At 47.3% G+C, this 13913-nt stretch overlaps 1 protein-coding gene across 3 annotated transcripts in view; it reads left to right on the top strand.

The window, feature by feature from the left end:
• Positions 1-13913, top strand: part of AFAP1L2 (actin filament associated protein 1 like 2) — a 63431-nt gene that overhangs the window by 12054 nt on the left and 37464 nt on the right. The window contains exon 2 of one of the 3 annotated variants that reach the window (XM_088059631.1): positions 7082-7116. The exons of the other annotated variants lie outside the window; for them this stretch is intronic. The gene's annotated coding sequence lies outside the window, so the exon portion shown is untranslated. The remainder of the gene's footprint in view (positions 1-7081; positions 7117-13913) is intronic. 3 annotated transcript variants of the gene reach the window in all.

Raw genomic sequence — 13913 nt, 5'->3', positions numbered from 1 at the left:
AGACTTCCTGCAGCACAGCTCAAGCCAGAGATGGAGCCAGGATGAAAATTGGGATCTCCTGGCCTCAAGTCAGGCTCCATAATCCATCTCTGCTGCCCGCTCTTCACCCTGCCTCGACACATCTTCCCCTTTGTCACCTCTCACAGACCCCATTCAGTCACTGGGCTGGCTCCAGTTGCATCCCAGAGCAGGGATGGCCAGATTCCTGCTACTGAGCTGCTTTTATCTGGAGCCAGGTGACCGGCCTCGATCAATGCAGCTGTGTTTTGTGGCACTGCAGCTGGCCAAACAAACACAGCTGGAGCACGGCTGGGTCTCTGCGCCTGCTGCTCACACCGGCGTGGAGTGAGAGCTGTGTGGCGTGGCCAGTGTCCTGGGGATGTGGTGAAACACATCTGGCTCCACATAACCAGCTGCTGGCAGTCCCCAGTGTGAAAGCAAAGTGTCACTGGTGCTCATTATTTCTGCAGCTTTGTGCTACATCCAGCCCCTGACCTTCATTTTGTTCTGTGCCACTGTCCCATGTAGACTAAGAACAAACGGGTCTCTACCTGAAGAATGTTTCTTGGTTTCTTTTTGGTGGCTGCATGCAGGTGATGAGGGCTTCTTTTGCACAGTTGCCTTGTGAAGTATCATGCTGCTAACAGTTTGTTTCTGCTGAGGCTGAGGAGTTATTTCTCCTCAGTCTCATGATCCCACCTCCTCACCTGCATCTCTGGCATTAGTTCCTCTTCTCAGCAGCAGACAGCTCTTGACTTTTCACAGGGTTCTGCTGGCTTGACTTGACAGTCTGGACAGTGATGGGAGCAGGGTGCTGGGGCAGGGAACCAGTCGGTTGGCTAGCAAAGTTCTGTCAAGTGAGCTCACTTGGGATGCTGAAGATGTGCAGGTCCTTCAGTGATGCTTGGGAGCAGGACTCACCTGGTCTGTCTCATAGCCCTGGTCACAGAATTTGTTACAAAATAGGAGTCTGATTAGGTGGCCCAAGCTGTGCAGGTTTGGAGGTGACATACCTCCTCCTAGAGAGAGAAAAGATCCTTTAGGTCATCTAGTTCATCTTGTGGTCTGGAGAGTGTGCATCCTCTGGTGTTCTCTGCATCTAAATGCAAAATATTCCCAGTGAGGTGACTTGCCTCAGTTCTTCTAAGGATTGTTGCATGGTCTGGAAGATTCTGTTACTCTTGTGGTTGTGATGTGTAAGGGCATCAGATTACTGAGATTGGATGTATATCATGGAAGAATCAGATTGTTTCCTTGCTTGGCATGGCAAACAAAAAGCCATTTTCACTGACGCCAAAGAACAGCCAGTGCTGTGATGTGAGAGCTGGAGACAGTGTGTCTGTATCAGGAGATGTGCTGAGGATGCAGCTACCCACATTCCATGCAGCCACCAAATCAGAGCTGTCCTGGCTCTGGGTCACAGCCAACCTGCACTCAGCAGGCAGTGGCTGTCCCACTGTAGTGTCACCGTGCAATTTGTCAGGCTGGTGTGAGAGTGAGAGCAGAGGTTGTGCTTAGAGAGGGGTGAGAAGCTCAAGGCTTGAAAACAGAAAGTGTTGAGAATGTGGCTGGAGGGCAGTAAGGTGCTGGCCAAGCACTGGCTGAGCTTCAGGTAGGCACCAGGGACTAGCCATGCCAGGAGGGCTCTCTGCTCCCTGCAGGTCCTGGGGATGCATCCAGGGCAGCCCCACCAGGCAGGGTGTGCAGGTGAGGGACTGACCTCTGGCAGGTGTGGGACAGGGCTGAAGGATTGTGCCCTTTCCTCAAGGAGAAAGGAGCAGGGTCGCAGGTGCTTTCATCCTGGGCTGTGTGGGAGTGAGATGGCACCTCTGTCTGTCCTGCAGTAGAGAGGGCTGAGAGCTCCCAGATGTCATCACATCCTTCTCTTCCTCTCCAGCTTCCCTTTGCACATACCATTACGATGATTTGTTTTGCTGATGCATTTCCAGGAACTAACACCCATTTTCAAAGACCTGCAGAGGCAGAAGGGGTTCCCTTCTATGAAGGAGCAGATGGTTAATTTTATATTTTAATAGTCTTACTGTGGGCAGTAGCTCTCCTGTTACAGAAAAGACTTCTTCAACCCAGGGATCCTTCTTTTAGTTTATGTCTTTCCCCAGTCTTTTCAGTAAAATAGTTTAAAATGGTTTTTTTTTATGTTCCCTTGTTCCAGTTTACTCCTGTCTTGAGTGCATAGAACTGCCTTGGCTATAAAAGAAGACTGTGAAAATTAATAGCTTTACCCAGTGGCATTACATGAATGTTAAAGGAGAATAATTTTCTTGTGAGTAGCTCTGGAAATATATTTGTTCTCAAAGAGACTGGAAATGTGGGCTCCAGTCCTCCAGGAAATGGACTGAACCAGAGGTGTTACCAGGTGTTTTTTGAGTGAAGCTGCTGAGGGACCATGATAGTTTTACAGACATTCTTCTCTGTTGGGTGGGACACATGCAGTGAGAATTTTCATCTGCAGCCATAAAACTATAACCTTTACAATTAACTGGGGGTTTTGGACAACATTCAGATCTCATAAGATTGATGTTTATGAATTATAAATAGCAGTAAATGTACCTAAAAGACTTGGGTGCCATAATGGTTATTAGCTACTCTTAATGTATGTTGTAACTTAATGTAACTTCACTCCAGAATTGATGGCACTCCTTGAAGCTATAGGGGTGTCCATACTGCAGTATGGTTATGGAGTTCTCTTAGATGGAAGGAAGTTGATGTGATAAATGTATCAGGAAACAAAAAAACCAAAAAGATCTGTAGAAATTTCTGCTTGCAGCAAAGGCCATACCTTTTGAGCTTTGGACAAAGAGATAATAAATTATAAATTCAGCAGGGAACAAGGAAGTCATGTAGCAACTGCAAAAGATCCAAACATATGGAAAATTCAATTCTGTGGAGAATTAAGTCACTATTATGTAATCAGGATCAATGGAAATGAGCTGATGTCAGTATTGGACTGGCTTAATGCATGGGTGGAAAATTGTGTTGTCTCAGAGAGACCTGCTAGTGTGGAAGCTCCATGTATGTCGCATGTCCATTAGCTGTTGGGATTTTTGACCTAGGAGGGGCCTGATCCAAACCCAGCAGAAGTAAATAAGTGTTCCATGAACCTGAAACTCATTTGGGGTCTGAAGATAGAAGATCTGTATGAGGTGGCAGACGGAAGAAGCCTGGGATGCACATGTACCTCGTACTGGTTGTTCAGGGTGAAACTTAGGCCTTTTTTTTTCCATCTGTCTGAACCTTTTGCACTGCAGGTTACCTGTCTGTCCCTCCAGCCTGGGCCACAGTGGCCTTACAGCTTTGGAAAGATCTTGCCAAGGTAGGGGCCCAAACCCCCAGCTGGACTGGAAGGGGCTCTGCCTGGCAGGAGGAGAGAGGTGTGTCCCGTATGCCCAGGGCAGGGGACTCCAGAAGTGTTGGACACTGATAGCATTGTAAAACTGCCCAAAGACCCTCTGACCTTCCTATGGCATGACTGTGATCCCGTGTGGGATCATGTGGATCAGCATGTGGTGGGGAAGGGATGCAAAGCAGAAGCTCCTGGAGGAGGGCAGGCAGCCGAAGCACCTGGCAGAGTCCTGTGCTTGCTGATCTGCTGTGACAGGGTTTGGCAGCAGCAGCAGCTGAGCTTGGAGCTTGTCCCTGAAAAGAAGCCATCATTAGCCTGGCAGCTGTGCAGGGAACAGCAGAACCTGCTTCTTGGCATGAGCATGCTCTAGTTGGTGTCACTGTCCTTGGGAAGGAGGGGCAGCAGTTCATCGTCCTGGGTGTGCACATGTGTGCTCTGGGCAGTGTGAGGGAATTGGCAGCACAGGAGTGCACCCTGCCAAAGAGCCTCGCTCCTGGAAAAGCTGCCTGGAAAAGCAGGAGCAGACCTTTGGCCACTGGCTGTCGGGCACTTGGCTGGTGCTGAGAATCCAGATGAGCATCCTTGCTGCTGGTTTGAGAGCCAGGAGGAAGTCCTGGGGAGGTTCTGATTGTGGTGGTTTTGTGGGGATTTTTCTATGATTGGTTGGGTTTGATGGCTTTCTTTTTTGGCTTGTAAGTGAAGATAACAGGGAGGGCACAGCATGTACAGGTTTAGTGAGAAGTGCATGCTCTGGGTGCCTTGGACACTGTGGCAGTGATCAGGACACTGCACCAGGACTTGCTGAACATGTCTTTGAGCAATGAACATCAGGCACATATTAACTAGAAGAGACCTTCTGCCAGGTGGCAATGGGCTTCATGAGAGACTTCCCCACATGAAATAGGTTTGATATTCTGGAGTGTTACTGTGTATAAAAACATGCTTCTGAATCAACAGATCAGGGAAAAATGTCAGCTGTTAAACGTTAGTGGATGGAGCTGTCACATGAACTGGGTGTGTGGGTGGTTTTGAATTAAAAGATGCCAGAGGTAGGGAGAAAAATGAAATAAAAAGTGGTGGGAGGAGAATCTGACCTTGACAGTTTCCAGTCCAGTTAGAGCCTTAAGGGCAGGTTGAACGGGGAGAGATTTCTAAGTAGAGTGGAGGACCTGAGTTGCTAAACACTTCTCAAGCCCTGGAAAGGAAAGCTGCAGTACCTGCTCTTCTCTGGCTGCTGGTTGCTCTGTGCTGACTCTGTCAGTCAGACCACCCTCTGAGCTAATTCATCTGGCCAGCCTGATGGGGGAAAAAACACCCACAAAACAAAATAAAAACAAAATCCTTTTGTTGCTGCATATATCTTCCCCTGAATGAGAACTGATGTGGCTCATCATCAGCTCATGGGAGACACCACTGTGAGTGCAAGGAAGGGCTGAAGCAGTGTAACCAAAGGCAGGGAAAAGGAAGAGGACAGAGTAGCACATGCATCTCCATAGCTCTATGGTTTCCTTGCTTGGAAGGTTTGTGGGTCTATGAAATAACCCTGATGTTTCCTAAAGTGAATTTTTGGAAAAGATGCAGAGGGGACTACAACACCAAGAGAGCAAACAGTTCCCTACACATTTCTTTTGCATTTTCAGAAAACCTGCTTATCTTAGCTCAATAAATATTCTCTGTGATATGGAATAATCCCTCCTAAAATTATGTTAGAGAGGTGAAGACACCCCTGTCTTTTTGAGCAAAGTTAAAGTGATAGTGTCTACCTCCTGCCCAGAAGCTTTGCAGATTTATTGAAAGTGGCCAGTATCTTTCCTGAGAAACAGCTGCTCAGATACTTGGGAGGAAAAATATTTTATTCCTCACATTTTGGTGGATTTGAGGCTCACCAGCTGGTTGAGAAGCCTGCCGAGGCTCCACACTGTTGTGGAAATGTACAGTAACTGGGTATAAGTAGCTCTAAGCCCTTCTTGGACTGAGGGGTGAAAAATGTATTAATGCTGGGAAGCTGTTGAATGTCTTTTTCAATGTAGAAATAAATCAGAAGGGAATTGTGCTGCCTTTGCCAACAAATAAACTCATTTTAGGGAATTTATTGTCCCTGTTTCCACAGGACCTCTTATGCTCTGCCTCTCAGCTGGAGCTGTCCAAGCCCTCCAAGGCCATCATGATGTTAATGTCTGTGTTTGAAATACAATTTTCAACCTGAAAAACTGCTTTTTAAATTACATTTTTTGACTGATTGTATACATAATCTGTGTTATTTCCATCTGGGAACCAAATTCTCAGAATATTGATGAAAGTCTCTAACTGACTTCAAGGACACTAGGCCCTGGACTTGTCAGTCTGGGTTAAACCAGGAAAGACAAAAAGATCTCTGTCAAAATAACTTTGTGCTAGCAAATGCAATTTCTGTGTTTCACTGAGTAAACTATTCTGATTTGCTTTTTTTCAGCTCTCTTCCTACCCACAACATAGAGAAAAGTTTGTATGAAGTATTTTGACTGACATAAAGCAAGGATTTTGTCAGCTGTAAATTAAAAAGATATATGTTTGCCCCAGTCCTAAAGTCTGTCACTGGATGGAAAACTGGATATTTCCTGGCTTAGGATGCATGGGGGTACTCAGCTATGAGGAAGGTCTTGTCCAGCTCAAATCTGTGCCCAGACTGGGATGTTATGGTCCAAGGGGGTGGGCCATCAGATAGGTAAGGAACTGGCTAAATTTTGAGGCTGAAGAAGAAAAAAGACTGTGGTTTGTGTTCCACCTGAACTCCTGCCTTTCGAGTGTGGAGAAATGGCCCTTGCCTAGGGGGAATGTTTGAAGGCCATGTGAGCTGTGTTTAGCCATTTTGTGAGTCCTGCATGCACATCAGGACAGAAAGTCCAAGACTGCTCTTATTTGTCGCCAGAAGCTGCTCGTGTGTGGCTCCCACAGTGGGATAAAGATTGTGGGGCTGTCAGTATAGCAGGGGTTCTCCAAGCTGACTTCCTTCCTCTGGTTGGAATAGGTCAGTCTGCTTGTAGCAACCCTGTCCATCGGTGAAACTCAGATCAAGGCTTTAATGTGGAGTGAATTGTTCTCTTGGGATGAAGCTCAGGCAAGAGGCCAAGAGCCCAAGACTTTAACAAAGAAGCATCAACCTGTTTGTATGATTTTTGTATACACTATACAAATCTTCTGAACAAGATGTTCTTCTAACCCCATGAAAAGGAAGGCCAAGAGAGAAAGTCTGATGCATTAGTGGGAGGCATTCAGATGCTGCCAAAATGGTGTGATGTAACTTGACATAGTGCCAATGTTTCTGCTGTAAACTGAATGCAGGTGAATGCTGATTAAAATGAGCCTGCACAGTATCAATCTGCTGCATCTGTTGTTTGGTTTAAGGCAGCATCTAGACATACAGGTGAGGGAACCAGATTCTGTCTGTCTGATGATATATGGGTGTTCTTATCTCTGTATTTTCATCCTTAAACAGAAATACAAACAACCCACAAATACAGAATGTTGCTCGCTCTAAATAACCCCAAACACACCTTACTACTTATGTTTGGGTTGTGATGAGTAGACAGCTTGGGAAAATGTTTGCTTTAATTTATTACACCTTATCATGTAACAGTCCTATGTGTGTAAAACTCCAACAACAAGCTTAGTAAATGAAGAGAGAGCAGTGGGTGTTTACTGATTTAATTTCAACACTCTCCTGTAACATCCTTCTAGGCAAACTGGTGAAGTACTAGTCCAAGAAGTGGATGGTGAGTTGAGGCAAAAACTGGCTGAACTGCATTGCTCAATGGATTGTGACTGGAGACACAAAATCCAGCTGGAAGCCAGTCACTTCTCCACCTGCATTAATGAATGACCTGGTTGACAGGGCGGTTTTGTAGGTTACACCAAACTAGGAGGAGTGGCTGATGCACCAGATGTTTGTGCTGCTGTTAGGAAGGGCCTCACTAGCCTGAAGGAATGAGCCAACAGGGATGTCCTGAAGTTCCAGAAAGAAGGGCAAAGTCCTACCCTTGAGGAGGGATAACCCCAGGGATAACGTGCTGGGCCAACCAACTGGATTGCACCTCTGCAAAAAGCCACCAAGATGAACATGAGCCAGCAGTGTGCCCTCATGGCAGCAGGCCAACAGCCTCAGGGGAGCATGCATTAATCTGGGAGCACACATTAGCCCAGTCCTGACACATGCTGGTGTTTGATACAGCCTCGGAAACGAAGGAGGAATTTTTAAACAAATTTGGCACAAGCCATCCTACAATGCTTCTCCATAGTGGCACAATCTGTGTCAGCCATGGGAGTTTCAGCTTCTTGGAGCAGGGCCTGTGTTCCTCTAACACATGGCACAGCTGCATGGATGAACAGCCATCCCATTCTGCTAGATCTGCTTTTGAAACACTCCAGGTATCTGTGAATTTGTGGCTCTGAAGCTATTCTACAGATGAAAGTCTTTAGAGTTGACAGTGTGCTGCCAGGGCTGGAAGATGAGGATTTTCTGTGCTAATGGGTTTACTGCCTCCCTGATTTCCTCGAAGCACTGTTAAATGTGTCATGCAGAAAGGTGGTTTCGTTAACAGTTCTGCTTGGCTGGGGGAAAATCACTTTATTTATTTTGTTGCTTCAGCATGAAGTCTCTCTTGGCAGGTTGGTCACTTCCCAGGCCCTCCCAAGCTGCTGTTTTCCATTCCTGCACTGTGAACAAAAGGTGAGCTCCCACCCCTGGCCAGCTGTGGTTGATGTGGGCAGAGCTGCTGGCCAGGTTACACTCCAGTCCAGCCAAGCACAGTGTTTGACACGTCTATCCTCCTTGGCTGTTCTCTGCTTTGGAAATGGTCTGGAAATGTCCCCAGGATGCTCCTCACCAGAGTATCTGGCACATTAGGTCTCCTACACTGGAGTTCAGCTGGGATGGAAGAACTTTTAGTAAGAAGGGAACATCTGTTACTCCTTAAGTGTGACCATTGTCAAGGTTTCCACCCCTCCAGTGAAGCTGTTCTTAGCCAAAGGCCTGGTAATCTCTGATTTTTTTTCAGGAGAAGAGGGAAAGTAAATCTTCAGGATGATTCTTTTTTTTAACTGAAGAGATTAGTTTTGTTTCAAGTGACAGTATATTGAGTCAGTGTCTTTGACACCCACAGCTGTGTTGGTGGAAAGCTGCTGAAGGGCCTGGGCAGGCAGGATCCACGTGTCTGCTGTAGCTTTGTGCGGGATGCACCTTGCAAAGGGCCTTGCACAGCCAGCCGTGGAGGATGGTCTGTGCTCAGCTTTGCTTCTCCAGCTGGAGCGTTCCTGCTGGAGGGTGTGAGTGTGCCCAGCAAAACAAATGACATTGTTTTCACATGGTGTAAAACCACTCCCTGCACCTTCCCCTGCACCACTGCCCGTGTCCCGGCTGTAAATCCTGAGGGGAAGCAGGGCTGACTCATCTGGCACTGAGTGTATTTATAAATCAGAAGGGCTGGAGCACTGCAGAGCCCGCGAGGAAAGGCCAGCACTTGGAAGATCTTGGCCAGTGATGGTGGCTTACCCCCATTCCCTATTCCTGTCAGGCTTGGTGGTTGACTCAGATCACCAGGTTTTGGCTGTGAGGTGATCAGTAGGAGCTGGTTCAAGGAAACCATCGATGAGGCATCAAACTGCTGGGCTAATTTGCTTTCTTCTTCTTTACAAAACCTCACACATGAGCTCAGGACAGAAGGAGAAGCTTGCACAAGAGAAGAACTTTGAAGATTTGTAATGCTCACAGCTAAGCTGAGCTGTCTGGTTGCATTCACCCTGCAGCACCCAAGGTGGGGGATGCCTGTGCAGTTCTGGCCATTCTGGCTGGTGCTTCGCTTGGCTACAGCCTGCAGCAAGGTGACTTTGGTCTCACTTGCATAAGGGTAAGGGAGAGGGGGCACCAGGTCTGCTCCTGGGGGCATTTCGGAGTGGAGCAGCCTGTGCTGTGGCACAGTGGGGCTGAGCCCAGCCTGGTTCTGTGCTTAGGGTTGAGTGCTTGTTTTTTAGCCTCCTCACATTCCCTTCCATCCCCTTTCCTCCTGGATAACAAAAACAGAGCAGGGAGGTTTGGTTTATTGTGCTGGGTCTCTCCTTCCTCCACCTGCTCTGGAAGCTGATCTCCTCTTAATGAGCAAAGTTGCCTGGGGGTGCCATTTACCCAGGGGATGCAGTTCCCCCTGCACAGTTGGATTGATTTTTTTTTGTGTGTGCAAACTGCACGTCCAGCCTTGCTTGCGGGTGCTGTTAATTGTCCATGCTTTCTCTGGAAAAGCTGGTTTTCAACAGAAAGACTGTGCTTGCACATCTTCCCCCTTCCTGGAAGGAGCAGGGTGAAACAGTTCATGATCCTGATACTGTGGGATGGAGAAATAGAGACAGTGGAGGGGAGAAGTACAGAGAGGAGGGATTGCTCTTTTCCTCTCCATGTATCCCACACACCCTATGAGAACAGGGAGTTTGCCGCTGGAAGAAACGGGCAGGAAATGGGAAGTGAATGAAGGAAAGGGCTCCTTCACATGCTGTGAGTGTGACTCTGGGATGTGGTGCTCAGGCCAGAGGATTCCTGCTGTTAACCTTGCTGGTGAAAAGGGCTGGCTAACTGGCTCTCACCTAGATCTGTCAGAGCTCAAAGCAGTCAGTCTGCATCTTGCCTTGCATCTGGGCAAATCAACCTGCACATTGTGCTGTGCTGAGACCCAGAAATTTTTGTGCTGATGCAGACCCTGTTCCCTGTTGGCTGTTTCATAGGTGCTGTCTGGGAATCCACTCTGCTGTGGAGCACCAGCTATTGATTCAGGCTTGCTGGCTCGATGGTTTCCACCACTGCTGCATTTCTGTGGCTCCTCAGGGTCCTGGTTGGGGATTTGAGGCTGGGGGATTTCTGTTTGTTTGTTTAAGAATGTTTTATTCATTTATTCCTAATCACATACAGTTCTCATCATTGCTTAGGCTGTGACTTTCAACTATCTTGAAATGAAAAGAAAATACATGTTTGTCTTCCAGCACCTTGGGAGCCAAGGGAAGCCTTAACCAGAGCCAAGATGTAACGTGGCAGTACAAACACTAATATCCGATGTTCCCCCAGATTTGTAATTAAAAGCTGATGATTTTCCCAAGGTTACCAGAAGGACGCCAGCCTACAGGACCCAGTTGTCTGGCTGCCATAACACTAAACCTGTTCCTATGGCAATGAGCTGATTGCTGTTGGGGTTTGTGCTGATTTTAGGCCTTTTTTTCAGTGTGTTTTTTTGTTTTTTGAACGAGTGCTGCTGCACATCTCCCTTCTTCCTGATGCAACCAGGATCTCAGCACAATTTCTTGGCACTGCAGCATCGTCCCATAAGCACTGCAGGCAGTGCCAGGCACTCTGCAGGGATGTGGTGAGAAGCAGCCTTGTTCCCAGGGGTCCCTGAGCCCTGCTACCATCCTGCAGATGAACGGGGCCAGTGCAGCTCCAGTGGCTTGTGCAGGGAACTGGTGCTGCCTCTAGGTCGTTTTTTCTCATAGTATTTTTGTTGGAGGAATGCACCTCCTGACCCACTGCTTGCAGAGCTGCCTGGGAGAGCAGAGTGCTGGGAGGGGGGGCCAGCTGTGCTCCAGCTGTGAGTCGCCAAGCTGCTCCTATTTTGGGAATGGCTGGGTGTTTCCAGGTCCCCTGGGTATGTGCTGAGTTTGCCTTCTTGCCTTTGTTAGTGCTGTTTGGACAATAACGAAGACCTGGAAACTGCTGTGATTTATGATCTTTTTATTAGGTAAGCAAGAGACAAAATACAAAGCAAGAGACCCAGCTCTCCCCTTTTTGCAGAAGGAATGCCTGTTTGATTGGGAAGTGTGCAGGGTGGACTGTGTTGGTGCAAGTACCAGCTGTTTTTTTCACCTGGCTGGTGCTCCTAAGCCACACTTTGTGTAGCAAGGGAAAGAAAAGGTATTTTTGTCCTATTGAAAATTTGGATTGTGCTTCCTGCCTGTACTGGAAGGTGAAATATGCTAGGAATGAGCACTGTGTGCATCTCAGAAGCTCCTCTTCTGTCCTCTCTGTAGCTGGGTTGGATGCTTTGGGAGGTTTTAAACTGACTAAGCACAGGCATGCTCCTGCCTGCTCTGCTGCTGAGACATCCCCAGCCTGAGCACAGGCTCAGAACCCACCACAGACTTGCTTCAGGATGAAGTCAAGGATGTGCTGTGAAGGGATGGATGTAGCCATGTGCTTGACATCTTTAATTGGACCAGGGCCATCAACAAGTCAATCACAACAGTGATTTGTACAGGTCTGCCCTTCCAAGTTGCCAAAAGATGAGCAAGTGATAGATTAGGGAAATAGATTAATTGAACACAGCCTTCACATCACCCACCCACTGTGCTTGGTACATGCAGGGTCTAGATGACTTTGCTCCAATTTATGTCCAAGTCCCTGCAGAGCAGGGATAGCCATGGGAATTGTCCCCTTGGGGCTCTCTAATTACATCTCCTCTTTTTTCTGAAAGTCTGTCCCAGCCTCCTCGTTTCCCACTTCTTGTGGCATCCTGAAAAGTTTTAGTCCAGCACAGCTCCCAGCTGAAGTCCTTCTGGAAACCAGATGTATCAGCTCAGCAAGACATCCTGCCTAAATATTTCCAAAAAGAAGTTCAAGGTTGCCTTGTGATTCTTGGTTTGGGTGTTGTTTGTTTTTCAACATTGGTTTTCAGTCTTGTGGCTGTCCCTGGTAATTCCCAGCTGCTTTGTGTTTTTTGGGCAAAAGAGCCATAAACTCAGTCTGCTAATGCAGTTTACAGGAGCTGTCAGGGCTTTGTAGCACCCTCTGGGATGGAGTCACGGGAGCTGCCCTGATGAATCTCACCCAGGGGAACTCCACTGGCATGAAGAAGTCTGATCCTGGTATTCTCTCACACAATGAGTAGAAGATTTTTCTGCATCCTGACCCATCAGGACAGTGATATTTTTAAATATTTTTTAAAATTTATTTTTTAATTATTATTTTTTCTTAGTGAAGCTGCACAGAAGTATTTTTCATGAAAGTTCCTTGGGTCCTGGCTGGTATTTCTGTTCAAAAACAGCCTTTGTGGTGATGGTAGTGACCAGGAAACCCAGGTTCCCGGGCCTGAGGGACTCCTACCCCGAGGAACACTAGCAGCATGTATCCATGTATGTATAGGGAATTAGGTAAATGGGGGAAAATGGGAGAGAGCAGCTCCAGAGGAGCTGGTGTTGTGTGCAGAGGAGTTGCCTGTGGTGCTGCACAATGTCAGCTTGGTTTTGGTTCTCAGCCCCTCCCACCCTTGAGGAGGGCTCTGCTGGCCTGGTGGGATTTATTGTTCAATACAAACAGAATCCCAAAGTTTGGGCTTCCCATTGAACGTGGAGCGGTTTGAGGTTTCCTGTTTCAATGAAGTGCAGCTTGCACTTGTTTTGCTTTCATCTTGGTTTTTCTCTGGTGTTTTGGAATCCCCAGAGCTAGACATTTGCATCTAATGTGAACTGGGAAATTTCTGCACAGTCCATTTGTGTCTGCAGAAACCTGGAGTTTCTGTATAAAAGAGTATCCTTCTCTGGACTTCAGTTCAAGCTCAGATAAGCTTCAGTGGGGCTGCATAGATCTATATGAGATGAAGGTACAGCTCCAGTAGATATGTTGTGGTTGCACAGCAGTACCGTGTATCCTCCAAGCATTTCTGTGTTCTCAAAAGGGTGTTCCTTTCATATTTTAAACACAACCTTCCAACTTCCAGTGCAAGTCCAGGAGTCCAGGAAAGCCAGCTCAGCCCATTCAGCTGACACCCAAATCCTGGCACTGACTAGAGAGGTGAGCAGGGGGAGCTGCATGTCCAATTGCCTTTGGTTCATAGCTCAAACACCCATATGGCTGCCTCTGTATGGGCCAGGCTCATACCACACATGGTACCACTGATACCATGAGCAAATTTTGAAGCAGTGTCTTCACTTCGATAGCAAGAAGCTTTGCCAGTCTACCTCTATGTCCCAAAACATTGCGCCCTTTGTAGACCTTCTTGTGAGGGGTAGCTGCATTTGTACAAAGATTTTCTTTTTTCCTCAAAATTGAGTCAGGATCTTGGGAAAGAAAGTCCCCATGAGACTAGTGGGCATAAGTGACATCATAGGGTGAAAACTTTTATTCCTTTGAGATTATGGTTGCACCTGTAAGCATGAGGCAGATGGAATCCAACACAACTTGAACTAAATACATAAAGAACATTTGAATGCTGAGACAATTTTCAGTAAATACTTCATGTTATGACATCTTGTGAGCTTCCTCAGAGTGTTACTGGAAGCCTGTTTAAGCTTGCCAAACTCCCAGCTATCTTTTTTCCTTACCCACTTGACAGATGAGCAGTTTGAGAGCCTTAACTGCAGTGACCCACCGAGCTGGGAAAGGGGCGGTCGGGAGCGACTGGCTGTGCCGGGTGCTACTGCTGGAACTCATTCCTCCAACCTGACTCACCATATCTCACCTGCACCTGGTGAGACAACAGAGCTCTGTCTGACTTCGGAGAGCTGTTGACTCATTTTAGTTGTCTCTGTCACTGTCTGAATA

Source organism: Pseudopodoces humilis, chromosome 9 (genome assembly GCF_049639895.1).
Source record: "Pseudopodoces humilis isolate 2021_Gansu_Grassland_sample_001 chromosome 9, ASM4963989v1, whole genome shotgun sequence".
Taxonomy (NCBI): domain Eukaryota; kingdom Metazoa; phylum Chordata; class Aves; order Passeriformes; family Paridae; genus Pseudopodoces; species Pseudopodoces humilis.
The sequence above is the reverse complement of the archived record's forward strand: the minus strand, read 5'-3'. Positions and strand labels throughout refer to the sequence as shown.